The sequence below is a fragment of the Symphalangus syndactylus genome, chromosome 9 (assembly GCF_028878055.3).
Source record: "Symphalangus syndactylus isolate Jambi chromosome 9, NHGRI_mSymSyn1-v2.1_pri, whole genome shotgun sequence".
Taxonomy (NCBI): domain Eukaryota; kingdom Metazoa; phylum Chordata; class Mammalia; order Primates; family Hylobatidae; genus Symphalangus; species Symphalangus syndactylus.
In genome coordinates, this window is record NC_072431.2 from 103,917,331 (window position 1) to 103,931,625 (window position 14,295).

Below are 14,295 nucleotides of genomic sequence, written 5' to 3' on the forward strand. Positions count from 1 at the left end.
ACTCTTCACTGTAGCCAAAAGGTGGAAGCCCAACCCAAATCCATCGATGGATGCATGAATAAACAAAATGTCGTATCTCCATTTAATATGGTTTGGCTGTGTCCCCACTCAAATCTCATCTTGAATTGTAGCTACCATAATTCTCAGGTGTCATGGGAGGGACCTGGCAGGAGGTAATTGAATCATGGGAGCAGGTCTTTCCCATACTGGTCTCATAATAGTAAATAAGTCTCACAAGATCTGATGGTTTTATAAAGGGGAAATCCCCTGCACACGCCCTCTTGCCTGCCGCCATGTAAGACGTGACTTTGCTCCTCATTTGCCTTCTGCCACGATTGTGAGGCTTCTGGAACTGTGAGTCCACTTAACCTCTTTCCTTTATAAATTACCCAGTCTTGGGTATGTCTTTATTAGCAGCATGAGAATGGACTAATATGCCATTCAATGGAATATATTCAGCCTTAAAAAGGAAAGAAATTCTGAGACATGCTTCACCATGAATGAACCTTGAGGACATTATGCTAAGTGAAATAAGCTAGACAAGAAAGACAAATACAGTATGATTCCACTTATATGAGGTATCTAGAGTAATCGAACTCATTAAAAACAGAAAGCAGAGTGGTGGTTGCCAGGAACTAGGGGAATGGGAATAGGGAGTTGTTTAATGGGTACTATTCAGAGTTTTAGTTTTGCAAGTTGATATGTTTTGGAGATTGGTTGCACCAGAATGTGAATATACAATGCTACTGAACTGTATACTCAAAAATGGTCACGATAGTACATTTTATGTTATGTTTATTTTATCACAATTAAAACATTCAAGCAAACATCAAAAACCCTCATTCTAGGAGGTGGCCGTGCTCATCTCCCCTGAGTGTGTCTATGGCCTCCCTTTGCTGCTGGTCACCCTGACAAACTGAGTAATGTCACCACCTCCCCTACTTTGCCCAGTGAGTGAGATTACCATCCTGTCTGTCAATCTAAAAGCAAAGGAAGCACTCTGTGCCTGATAATGCTGGTCTGTGCTTTTCCCAGGACTCAGAGATCCAGTATCCTCAGGTCAGGTCACTGTCCACCCAGGTGACCCCACTCCCAGCTCATGGTATCTCACCTGTGGCTTCTACAGGGCCTTCTCCCCACACTGTGGGCCTACTTCAGCTCTACACACAGAGGAGCACAGCTGAAAGGGCTGCGCAGTCCACAGACCACAACACAGGGGCCACCTCCTGCAGAGGACCTTCCAGATGCCAGCAGAAGCCTGGCTAAGAAGCACATATCAGAATATATACCCATCAGTATAGAAAGATATTTGGAATATAAATGGTAAAAGCATATTACAAAACCACATGTGTAATATATAATTTTAATTTAAAAAATAGATTGATAAATAGAAAAGTCTAATGGATTATCTCACACAATGTTCAGTGAATGGTAGAATTATGGGTGATATTTTCTTAATTTTTTCTTCATGCACCTATATTTGTACTTTTTTTGCTCTAATTGTATATATTAAAATTCTGTTTAGAAGTTAGTTTGTCATAGTAACAACATTTTTTAAAATAGCCTAAAGCGGCTGGACGTGGTGGCTCACGCCTGTAATCCCAGCACTTCGGGAGGCCGAGTTGGGCGGATCACTTGAGGCCAGGAGTTCAAGGCCAGCCTGGCCAACATGGTGAAACCTTGTCTCTACTAAAAATACAAAAAATTAGCTGGGCATGGTGGTGCGTGCCTTAATCCCAGCTACTAGGGAGGCTGAGGCAGGAGAATTGCTTGAATCCGGGAGGCAGAGGTTGCAGTGAGCCGAGATCACGCCACTGCACTCCAGCCTGGGTAACAGAGCAAGACTCTGTCTCAAAAATAAAAAATAAAAAAAAATAGCCTAAAGCCCATAAGTGTCTTGCCAGAGAACACAGAAAGAAGCAGTTAGAAAAACCAGGGGTGCCAGATCAGTTGCTCTTGCAGACAGGCACTCAAGTGCTCCTCTTCTGCTTCACCTTCATGGACACAGACAACAAACCAGGCAGGGATTACTGGACCTTCTACACCAAAGCATTCTTGGGATTTTCCTTACCACCTCCCCCACTACCTCCACTGTCCAAATTCTGCCCATCCATTAGAAGATAGCTCAAATAAAACCTCCCCCTAGTGAGGTGCAATCCCTCGTGGCATTTTCTTTCATGTCCATTTTTGCAGTTATTACATCCTGCCTCGTACTATAGTTACATGTGGACTTGCCTTCTCTTTCTTATTAGATTATAAGCTCATTGAGGGCAGACTCCTCATCTGATGGATTTGTGTGTCCCCAGCACAGTGTCTGCCTCACAGCGAGCTCTGGTTGGATAGCTGCTGAATGAATGAGTCAGAGAGTGAGTGAGTGAGTGAATAAATGGCATGATTGCTGCTCTCTCCATGAGCAAAGCAACAAAGCAAGTCAGGCAGGGCAGATTCTTTTCATCATTTCTGGGTTGGTTTGTATTTTATCCAAAACATCAATCCTTATGTTCAGAACTTCTTTTTCATCATCCCAGTTTTTATTCCTTGAGCTTAGTAAGAATTATAATAAGAACAAGTATAATGTTTGTAACTGTCATCTATCTCAGTTCATATTTTAAATAATATGGATCTATTTTCACCTCGGGAAAGGCAGATTTTACATTACTACATTTACTTTAACATGGAGCTCAGACATTTTATACCAAGAGTGAAGCAAACTGCCACACAGTATCAGATTTTAATAAGACAAATCCCACACTTGCGGTGACCCTGCTTCCTTCCTTGCTTTTCTCTCCCCTGCTTTTCCAGAGAAGACTCTTGCAGGATCCAGGCCCTGGCGTTGTTCTCTTCCAAGTCCTCTACTGCAGCTGCGTATCTCTCTCTCATTCTTTTTCTCAGAAGAATCTTAGCTCCCCTGGAAAGCTGGCATCACATGCCTTTGAGCTTGAACTCAAAGGGCTGGCTTAGCTTCAGCACTAGGCCCTCCCTGCAAGGTTTGCTGTCCCTTACCTGCCTGCCAGGTCTGTTCGGCCTGTTTTCCACTATAGAGGAGGTGAGATTCACAGCCAGGCGGGCAATGAAGGGCTTCAGATGGCAGATAGACCACGTCCTGCCAGCGCTGCCTCAAACCTGGAGCTCCTCTGGGGTTGCTGTCAGGGGCTCAGACGTGACATTTTTGTTATCTAGGCAGAAAGTGTGTTTGGGTTAAACTGCCAGGGCCATCATGTCACTGAGTTCTCTGCCGAGCCCCAGACAGGCATTCCCTATCAGTGATAGCTACAGCAGGCTGGGATCAGCTGCCTTGCCCCCCTGAGCAGCCTGCTTTCTGCTAGCCATAGTGTTTACAGGGCATCTCGGGCAGCCGCCAGGGCTGGAATCAACATTCTCCCTGAGCTTGCAAGGAACAAAGACTGCTACTAAAGATGCACTTGAAGGGAAAAGCATGACAAAATGTCCTGTGACTTCAAAGATGCCTTTTGCAGCATTGTACAGTCATGCTGTTAATTAAAAGAGTTAAACTTGGAAACTAGACTTTGATGCAATATGTTGTTTCCATTCTTGGAAATACGTTCATGAGGAGCTAATAAATAATCCATGAATGCTAATCTTTTTAAGTCATTTCAAAGGCATGAAGTCAGCCTAGATAATTGTAAATGCAACGGCTCAACCTCAACTCCATTAAAATGTAAAGGTGCGAACTGATTAGAGACACTCAACTGCTTTTGATAGAAGTCTTAAATTCAAATGCCACATCATTTGTTTTTAGCAAATGGAGTAATTACAATAATATTTTCTTCATTTTTAAGGTCAGATCTCTTAAATCCTACATGCTTGTGCCAGTTTAACTACAGCCAGAATCATTTTCCTTGCGTTCATTAATTAAATGTGTATGTTGCTTAAAGGTAACATCCACTCTTATTTTCTCTGAAGGAGAAATAAATAAATATTCTAAGTTGTCTAGCTACAAGGTTAGAGGGGAGAGTTGTAACATTATTTCATTTCAGATATTATTAATAAAACTGGAATTAACCGTATGTCCCACTCTAGTAACTGTTCTTGCTGAGAAAAGGTAGTTTTGTTTAAAGCAAAGGTGTTTTCCTACTGCTGTAGCTTGTCAAACATATTGTGATTAAAATTTTTAAAAATTAAGAAATAATTCACTTGATGATAAAGTCAACGCCTTTTAATATTCTTGCAGCATCACTGCCCAAAGTAAATTTTGTAAATATTTACCTCTTGTGGGAATTGTGGTATATGGACCAATATATATTTTTCCAGGATTTTGGTAAATATCTGAGAAGTTTCTTATAGGAGAAAACTATACAAGGTTTTATTGTTTCAAGTGCACCTGGATTCTAACTAAGACCCAAAAAAAGGAACTGATCACTTCTTACTATAAATTAAAAGGTTTCCTTTGCCCCCTACCTCCTGGCTGTCAGGTAATTAAGCTCCGGATGTTGGTCACCATGCAGAAGTCAAGTGAGGATGCCGGAAGCAGTCAATCCATTTGTTTAGGACAGGCAAGTCTGGTTATAGCTGGACCCAGAACCCTCCAGATGCAGCACTTTTCTGCACTGTCAAAATATTTAACTTTCCTGCAAACATGCAGCTGTCAGTCTACTTGCAGGATTCTACCAAAACCAAAGGATTAAGTGTGATTCAACAAAGCAGTGAACACTGGCCAGATATGATCCATTGGCTCAACTTGCCCAGTCCCTGGGCAGGGTTCTAACCAGAGGTGCCAATCTACGGAGCACCTTCCAAAATACCTATCTGCAGAGATTCTGATTCCTGGGTCCGACGGGACCCCAATGTCTGTCGTCTGGTGATTCTGGTATGCCATCCTAGGGAAGAAGCACTCATGCTTTATTTTTCATCTGTTTGTGTTTTAGAAAGAAAACATAGGGGTGAGGGTAGGCCAGAGGATCAACCTGGAAACATTTAACACCGGCTAACAGAAGTGGGGGAAGCAGCACTCTTCTGACACCCAGAGCGGGACTGCAGTGTCATGTGGGTCTGTGTTTCAGTCCTGCTCATCTTGGCTGGGTAACCTTGGATCCACAATTTATCTTCCCCGAGACTCAGTTCTTCTGTCTGTAAAACAGGATAGTAATACCACCTCCTTCATCAAATTATTATGAGAATTAAAGGAGCTAATGTGCATAAAACAAAGGCAATTAACTTAATGTTTAGCACATAGTAAGTGCGGTGACTATTTGTAGTTTTGTAGAATGTCTGCAAATGATCTACAGGGCTCAGTAGGCTTTAAAGATGTTCTCATCCAACTCCCTCTAGCATATCAATTACATTCCATGGGAAACTTGAATTGGTTGGCTCAGAGCAGGGATTCTGGGAGACATGTTTAGAGCACAGGGAGAGGCGAGTTTGAAGGGAGGGTTTGAAGATAACCTTGATGAAGGATTTTGAATGTCATTGTGATCAACAAGGGAGGCAATTAAGACAAAGCTTCCTTAGTGGATGTTACATACACTCCAAGCAACAGTTTAGGACCCAAACAGACAGCCAGGCATAGACCCTGTGGGTAGGAGGGAAGACGGCAGAGGTGGGAGTAGTTCTGTGGTTTTGTGGGAGGGGTGTGAAATATGTGGTCTTGGCCTGGTGAGGATGAAGAGAATAGAAGAGCTGGGAGGGAGGAGAACAGCTGAAATCTAAAGAATGCATGGATGGAGTGGAAGATGAGACAAAGGTGGGGCTGGGGGTCACTTCTCTGTTTTGAGTCTGAGCAGAATTATTTCTGTGTTTGTGTGGGCCCTGGTGGTGAAAATTTCTGCAAGGAGCTTTAGGGTCATGCTGTCTTGTTAGCTTAATAATGGTTTGATTGCACCCATCTGTGTTCCCTGGGGCAGGATCTTTATCACCTGCATGTCGACTTACATCACTGTGAATTCTGTACACATAGGAGGGTAATAAAAAGCAACTGAGGCTTATTTAACACTCACTGTGTGTGTGCCAGGCATTGAAGTAACTTTTTAGCTTTCATAACAACCCTAAGAGGGAGACATTATTGTTAGCCCCATTTCACAGGTGAGGGAACTAAGGCACTGAGAGGTCAAGTGGTTTATGAAAGCTTTCCACTGAGTCAAGGGGGAAGTAGCATTTGAACCCAGGCAGCAGAGTGGCTGCAGAGTCCTGGCCCTTGATTCCTGGGAAGGAATGAACACAATTTACCCAGTCTGTGAGACTAAACAGGGATCTCACTGGGATTCAAACCAAGTTAGACTCCAAAACCCAGGCTCTTTACTTTATGGCACACCTGACCCATTAGCAATTCAAAAACCACATTCAACCAAAAAGGCAAAGGGGAAGTGGGGTAAATGTAGTCTAAGGGCTCAGAGAAGCAACTTGGCAGTACTATAGAAAAGAAACATTTAGCAGATTTTCTCTTCATAGAATATAAACTTGTATGAAAAGAGGCGCTTTCAAAAATATTTTGAGATATTTTTTGCACACTAAACTTACACTACATAGGAAAAGGACCATCAGCATAAATATATTCTATTATTAGAGGGTTGGTAGGTGGGAATGAGAGTGTTTTGAAGTATCCGTTGTATAAAGGGGATTTTTTCACATTTTCCCATATGTCCCTTCTGTATGGTTTGAGTCTTTTTAAATGATATTATATTTGAGTATTATTTTTCTAATTTAAGAATAATTTTGAAAAATAGAGAAACAGAAACTTCAGGTACTTAGGCAGAAATAAGAAAGTCCTAGTGACCCAATGATATAAACATATATTTACAATTAGTGTTCTGAAAACAAGTAAATAATTCCAATGTAACTAAACTTTACACCTATATATGTGTGTGTGTGCATGCATGGATGTGTGGATGCACGTGTGTGTGCGTGCCTGTGTGTGTGCGGGTGTGTGTGTGCACAGGCACATGTAGACATCTCACAGGAAGGCAGGCCAAGGTTGGATGCAGCAGGCTACTTAATTATCCCTCATTTCATTGAAGGAGGAATCTCACAGAAACATCATAGATTCCAGGAGGCAAATCTACAAAACTTGGTAGTTACAGAAGAAATGATCCAGTATCAAGAAAAGGCATTGCACCTTCAGTGAGTGACAGGAAAAAGCCAAGAAAAAGCCAGCCAACAGTTAAGCACCTGCTGCCTGTTACTGCTTCTACTCAGTGCACCTCTCAGTTCCACACATTCAGTAACGGGGCCAGCCTCGCAGGCCAAGGGATGGTGAAGATGTATTCTCACATCCGTTTGTAAGAAGGGAGCAAAGCAGAGTGACACAAATCTGGTTTGCCTGGAACAATCCCAGTTGACCCCTTCTGAAGTCAGTCCTCTCCTGTCCTTTCCATCCCTCCTCTGCACTCCCTTTACCGAGGATAAGACAACACCCCTCTGGTCCCAGAAACTTACCTCTCTCCATTGCCCTGTCCAAGGTAGATGAAGCCTCACATGTAGCTCAAGCTTCAGGTGAAGTCCTGGATGACGCGGAGAGGAGAAACTGAGGTCACCAGGGATCCCACAACTATGTTGGAGAAGTTAAACTCCTAGAGTGGAATGAAGCTGGGTATGTGGAGAAGACATTTCACCCACCTTTGACAGTAACACACCATGCAAATAAGCAGTCATGGGCCTGGAGTTCGAGAAAAGAAAGGGAAACACACACACGTGTACATAACTCACACACACAGAGGAACACATGCTTTTAGAATGATCAGGTGCTTAAAGAAAATAAAAGGAGAATGGACATTGCCCTGTTCTTTTCTGAGAGGCAGTCACTGGAGTGGGTAAGAACCCCAGCTCCGGATTCAGACGTGCCTGAGTTTGCAACCGAGCTCAGCCACTAACTACGTAAACCTGTTTTATTAACTGTACAATGGGAATAATAAAAGCACCAGGCCCAAAGCGTTGTTGTGAAGTTTTAAAGATTAATGTGATGATGCGGATAAAGTAACCACAGTAATTATTCAATAAATGTTAGCTAGTGCTGCTATTGTTGTAGATACACTATGACAAAATCATGATAAAGGTACATTGTGACCTTAAAAGAATACTTTACTGGAGCATTGTACATGCTGCATAAATGTTAATTGTTATTATTATTACAGTTTTTAGCTCAGCCAATGTAGCAATTTATCACTACAATGGCAAGAAATTGCCACTCTGGTTCTTGACAGTGGGTTTGCCACCTTCTGCTGTCTTCCTGGTTTTCACTCCACGTGGGAGTGAGGCGGCCGCTAATGCCAGGGCTATGTCAAGTCTGGGATTCTTAGTGGACTTCTCCACAAACACGGTGCCTATTCGGGGAAAAAATCTCTAGAATTCTCCTGGCCCAGCCTTGAACATCTTCCAGTAGGAACTGAGGACAGCTTCCGATGCAAAATGAGAGGAAAAGAAGGCAGTGGGGTAATTTACCGCTGAGAAGATTTCCCCATTAGACATTTTTATAGCATCAAACTTGGTGGGGGAGGGGGTTTCTCCTGGCACGATTCTGTTTGTTTCCTAGTTTTGTGGCACAAACAACAACATTTCATACTGAAACGTGAAGCCTCTAAAATTAGGTGGCGGCCGGAAATTTGTAATGGGTCCTTCACACCGTTCACGCTCCTGCTTCACCCTCCCGGCCCCACTGAGTCGAGGGCAGCTGCACCCTGCAAGAAACTCGCAGCTCAGTTTGGAGCACGTTTTGCTTGCTGAGGGGAGGCTGCTGTCAATGGCAACACATGCCAAGCAAGGAAGCAGACCTGATTCCTTTCTAGGCTTCATCACCAGCTGCTTCTCCCTCGGCCTCCTCAGCCCCCAGCTGCCTGGGTTCGAATCCCAGCTCTCTGCTCATCAGGTGAGTAACCCTGGGCGATGACTCCACCTCTGTGAGCTTCCACGTCTGCAGCTGTCAGGTGAGAATAACAATGGGACTTGCATCAGTCATTGGGATTAAATGAGATAAGGAACGGGAAGGCGCTGAGTGTATATAGTAACTACTCCTAGGTGTCATCTCCTTCCTCCTTCCTCCTTCTTCCTCCTCCTCCCTCTTCCTCCTCATTTTTCTTCTTCTTCTTCTTTTTTTTTGACAGAGCCTGGCTCTGTTGCCCAGGCTGGGGTGTAGTGGCGTGATCTCAGCTCACTGCAACCTCCACCTCCCGGTTCAAGCGATTCTCCTGCCTCAGCCTCCCAAGTAGCTGGGATTACAGGCACATGCCACCACTGGCTAACTTTTAGTATTTTTTGTAGAGACAGAGTTTTACCATGTTGGCCAGGCTGGTCTCGAACTCCTGTAATCCCAGTATTTTGGGAGGTCTGCCCACCTCAGCCTCCCAAAGTGCTGGGATTACAGGCATGAGCTGCCACTCCCGGCCTCTCTTCTTATTATTAAGCAGATTGGCATTTCCAGAGCACCTGCTTTGTGCCACACCCGATGCCAGGTGTTTCACTCATGTGGTCTTGATGAATCTTCACAACCTTGAAGGGCAGGCATTGTCATCCCAACGTACGTGCAAGGGAGCTGATTTCCGGAGCTAAAGCCACTTGTCCCCAGACAATCCCAGAGGGTACAACTGGGATTCCACTTTAGGCTCTCTGATTTCAAAGTCTTGCTCTCCCTACCACACCCCCAACGTGGAGGCCTCACAAATAATGCCTTTCCGTGGGGCTCAGGGTCTTCAGACTGTGGTCTTGGCTTGGCTCTGGGTCTTTTCCCAAGAGCACGCAGCACAGCCGAGTCTGCTCCAGGCTTTGTGGTTCCCGCTCAAGCCATTTGTGGGGCAGGATGTGAGGTGAGGGGCGCTCATGTTGCCAACCTGGCTTATCTGCTTTGGGGCCTTCCTGGCTCAGCCTACAGGTTCGTGACTTGGCACAATTACAGTGACCACAATGAAGCCACTGGCTTTGCCCAGAAGCTACTCAGGCCAGGAGCCTGAGAGGAAACAGGATGAGAGCTGGTTTATATTTCAAGGGCTGGAGATGACGGGACCAGCCCCACCCCAGCTTCCCACCTGATTTTATCTTGTAAAAACAGCCCTTTCATTATTCTGTTGGACCTCCCATTATTTCAAGAACCAAAAACTGAAAGAAAATGATTTTTTTCTCTCTCATGCCTGGCCTGCTCTCTATTGCAAATGGCAGTTCTAGGGACAGCTGTCCACCTGCTGTTTTTCACCTGCAGGGGTCAGCTGCTGGCCGGGCTACCTGGCAGCCATTCCCCCTTCTTGGTTCCCATGTCTGGATTTTCCTCTAGAGCACCCTTTCCCCTCTCTTAACTCTTGGGCTTTGGGTGGGCACCCACCCCAGGGCTCAGGGGTGCAGCATGTGACTCAGCTCAAGCCCATCTGAGCATAGCGTTGCATTGACCACAGAGCTGGTATCAGTTCATTGAGATGGAAGTCCACTGAGATGATATCCACTCTACTGAGACGGAAAGAACTCTTTTCTAGGACTTCTCAAAACTCATTTTGAATTGCTTACCATCAAGGGAAGAAATAAGGAAGGTTTTCACTGTATTTACATCCTTTCTGGCTTACCCCTGAGTATCCCTGGAGGTAGATGTCCCCTATTTGAGAAGCATGGGCCTACAGGTAAATTCCAAACCCCTGTTCACTCCATGGAAAGCTCTTTACAATTTGACATAGCCAATCTATTCAGCCCCATTTCTGGCCACAGAGTTTCTTGCCATTTCTGGAACAAGTCATGCTCTGCCATTCCCCTTGACTTTTGCACAAGCTATTCCCCTTGCCTGGAATATCTTTCCCCTTCTATACCTAGAAAATTCTACCCATGCATCCAACTAGAACCACATCAACTGTCTACTCCTTAGAAGGAGGAGAATAACTTTCCAGAATTTTAGCTGCTCTCTCATTGGTTAGAACACTCATCTTGACCTTGGCTTGTCTGATTCTCTCTTCCTCGCTGGACTATAAGCATGTCCTAAGCACATCTGCATCCCTAGAAGCTAACACGGAGCCTGACTAAAGGTTTATTGGATATGTGGATGAGTGGATGAAGGGACCACTGAGCTTCGACCAGCTCATGCAACTGCCATAGCATCCTGCCCCATCAGTAATAGTAAACAACATTTATCCTGGTTCCTACACAGGCATAGTTCTATTTATTAATTGCCAAATTCATAACAATTAATTTCATTGCTCATGCCTGTTAAACTCTCGAATGTTCAATAAGGACAGGCGGGCAGCTGTTCTTCCTCCGTAGTCTACCTGCTTCCTGACATCAGCCAGTGAAGGAGTCAATCCCAGTGCTGTGGCAGAATTGGGCTATAAGCTCACCCGCCTCATTTCCTGTCTTTCTTGGGCACACAGCTAGACTATATTTCCCAGACTCCCTGGCTGTCAGGTGTGGCCATGTGACAGAATTCCAACCAATGGAATATGGACAAAAGTGACAAACTATTTCCAAGTCTGGGCCATGAGAACTACCCATGTGAAAACTTCTGTGCTTTCCCCAACCCCAAGCTGGAAGCAAAGGGTTCTGAGGCTGCTAAGAAGAATGGAGATTCAAAATGGAGAGAGCCTGGGTCCCTGAGTCACCATGTGGAGAGCCACTGTCAAATATCCACGCTGGACTGAGTTGTAAATGAGAAATATTTTCTATCCTTAAACTCAGTGGTGTGTGGAGCTGGCTTATATTAGCTTGTGAGAGCCAGTTGTTAAATTCTGAGGAATTTTGCAAGTCCATTGTTAAACATAGTCATTATCAAAGTTAAATTGTATAAACTTAAATGGGTTACATTTTAAGATATAATGAATATTCAAAACTCATCCCATCCTAATCATTTTATATAGTTAACTATTACATATGGCTCTTGAGGTTATTTTCATGGAAATACTATGGAATGGGAGTGTTGCAAACATTTCTTCCCAACTCTGTATTCAATAATGTCATGTTGGTAGCTTGAAATCAGCCACAGTGGCAGTATTTACACCATGGACGTTGGCAGACATTATAAACCAGGCTTTTCCTCTCCGTCCCCTGAAAAAAGGCCAAACATTTACCAGTACACCATTCTAAGGTTTACCTGGTATGGAGCAAATACTCCCCTAACATACTGACTTTCTGCTTTAGTAAAAGAAAGCATAACAGATGAAATGCACCTTGGCTAAATGCAACTTGACATAAAGGAAAAGCAGCCGGAGTGCCCACAGCAGCAGCCCAGAGCCCTGGCAGATGAAGAATCATGCTGGTGCTCAACATGCCCAGGCTGAATGTGATATTGCGTGCTTGAGATCCTTGCTAATTTTCAGAGCATGAGATTATTATGATAGAGGCACAGCAGTTGTCATTGCCTGCTTTCACATGTATTGGGTGACAAGTGTTAAGTAAGAGAGAATGGAAATATCGATGCTGAGTTTCAATCCCAGCTCTTGCCTCAGAAAACAAAAATGGAGACACGCTAAGTTCCTGCCCTAAATTCTTTTGGGGAAAGGAATTTTTCCATGTTTTCACTCCCAGGAAAAGCATGCATTTTGGAACAAGTCTCTAGAGTGGACCTATGCATAGCTGAGAGGCTGAGAAGGTGGGAAGCCTGTGGCCAAGACAGGTTCCGGCTGCAGGTGTGAGGACAGCAGGCTTTGGGCCAGAGCCTGATCAACGGTGCTTGGAATTAACCAGGCCTGCACATGGCAAAATGATCCAAATAATTATCCTTTGTGGAAGCCATAATATTTCACTTAGAGGAAGGCCGTCAGATCCTTGGGCAGCTCGGCCCTCCTCCGCAGGATATAAACTGCTGAAGTAGACCCCAGAGTGCAGGGCCATTTACGAAGACACACGCAATTCACAGGACGTTTCAGTGCAGACACTGAATGAACTAATTCTGCTAATAGAGTATTTGATTTAATGACACATTAAAGGGGAAAGGGGAACGCTGAACACATCCTTCAGCGCAGCAGCTGATGGGTTACTGTAGATATCATAAGCGAAGGAGCCAAATTCTCTCCTGCCTTCAGAACAAGCGACAGTCACCAGAGCAGAGGCAGGTCATTTTGCAGGTCAGTTTTAGTTCAGCAGCTTAGAGCAGAAATCATTGAGTTCATACAGCTCTTCTGCACAAAGTTTATAGAGACTGGTTGTTAAGACTCTGACCTGCAAGTCTCTTTTCCTTTTTGTTTTTAAAAAAAAAAAATTAAAAAAAAAAAGTTGCCAGAGCATGCCAAAGTGGAATAAAATAGAAATCGGGTCACTCGACGGATCAGCACATCACTTTTTTGAGTCGTTTGTTTTCTGTCTTTTGCCCTTTGGTTCCTTCTACCATTTTTGACTGTTTCCAGTGTCCCAGTGTTTGTGCTAAGCTCTTCACAAGAATGTATATGTATTTACATGTATTTCATTGTTTTACCGGGAAGAAGGTGCTATTCCCAGCCTATTTTACAGACAAAGAATCTGAGGTATGGAGGGGCAGGAATGAGATTTAAACTCAGGTTTTTCTGCCTCCAGAAGCTGGCTTCTTAATTAACTCTACAAAGCATGATCCTTTCAGCCAGAAGACGGAAGGTAGGACAGATTGTGCCAAGTCCTGGAGAATCTACAAGAAGCCTACTGTAGCCATTGTGTACAATGCAAACCAGAGGAAAAAGCAGCCAGATGGGGTGAGAGGTGAGCTGAGCTCATCAAACACCACCACCCCCCCAAAAAAAGGCCCAAGCCATGGGATACTGAGGCAGGAGGATCACTTGAGCCCAGGAGTTCAAGGCTGCAGTGAGCTGTGGTCATACCACTGCACTCCAACCTGGGCAACAAAGCAAGATCCTGTCCCCCCAAAAAATGTTTTTTAAATACCAAGCCAGAAGTGATTTGTTTAGAGAATCAAATATGTGTTTGTGTGTATCCCCAAAAACATATATTCAGAGCAAACCTTTTAATTTTTTGATTTCAAATTCAGTTCAGTTTTTTAAAAAGTGCTTGCCTTAAAATAACCCAATGGGAATTTTATAGAATTTTTTTCAATAAAATTTTACCATCTATCTTTTCTCCCCCAAGAGCCAAACCCTAATTGTAAACAGTGGCAAATATGAGTGATTTTCATTTGTTCAGTTTGTAACTGTCCATAGCCCCCTCCTATCTATTGTTTCACTCAGCAGCCAGGATGTTTTCTCTGAAACTGAAATCTGATCTTGGCAATCCCTTCAAAGAGTTTTCTCATAAAATAGGGGCTCACTTTTCCAGCATGACCCACTAAACCCTCCACCGTCCAGTCCAGCTTACCTCTCTCCCCATCTGCCCACTTTTCCCTCTGGCTTGCATTGTACACAATGGCTACAAGAGGCTCCTTGTAGATTCTCCAGGACTTTGTGCAATGCGCCTTCCCCATTC

At 44.1% G+C, this 14,295-nt stretch overlaps 1 long non-coding RNA gene across 2 annotated transcripts; it reads right to left on the reverse strand.

Annotated features, from left to right (window-relative positions):
* Positions 1-779: 779 nt before the first annotated feature.
* LOC129490595 (uncharacterized) lies at positions 780-7,761 on the reverse strand. Of its 2 annotated transcripts, XR_008660296.1 has the most exons (4): positions 7,390-7,761; positions 4,728-4,838; positions 4,420-4,625; positions 2,510-3,176 (listed from the first exon to the last, which is right to left on the reverse strand). It is a non-coding gene; the product is annotated as an uncharacterized lncRNA (long non-coding RNA). The 2 variants fall into 2 exon arrangements; XR_008660295.1 differs by lacking the exon at positions 2,510-3,176 and adding an exon at positions 780-1,262 and having other exon boundaries at positions 4,420-4,838.
* Between the last annotated feature and the right edge of the window lie 6,534 nt (positions 7,762-14,295).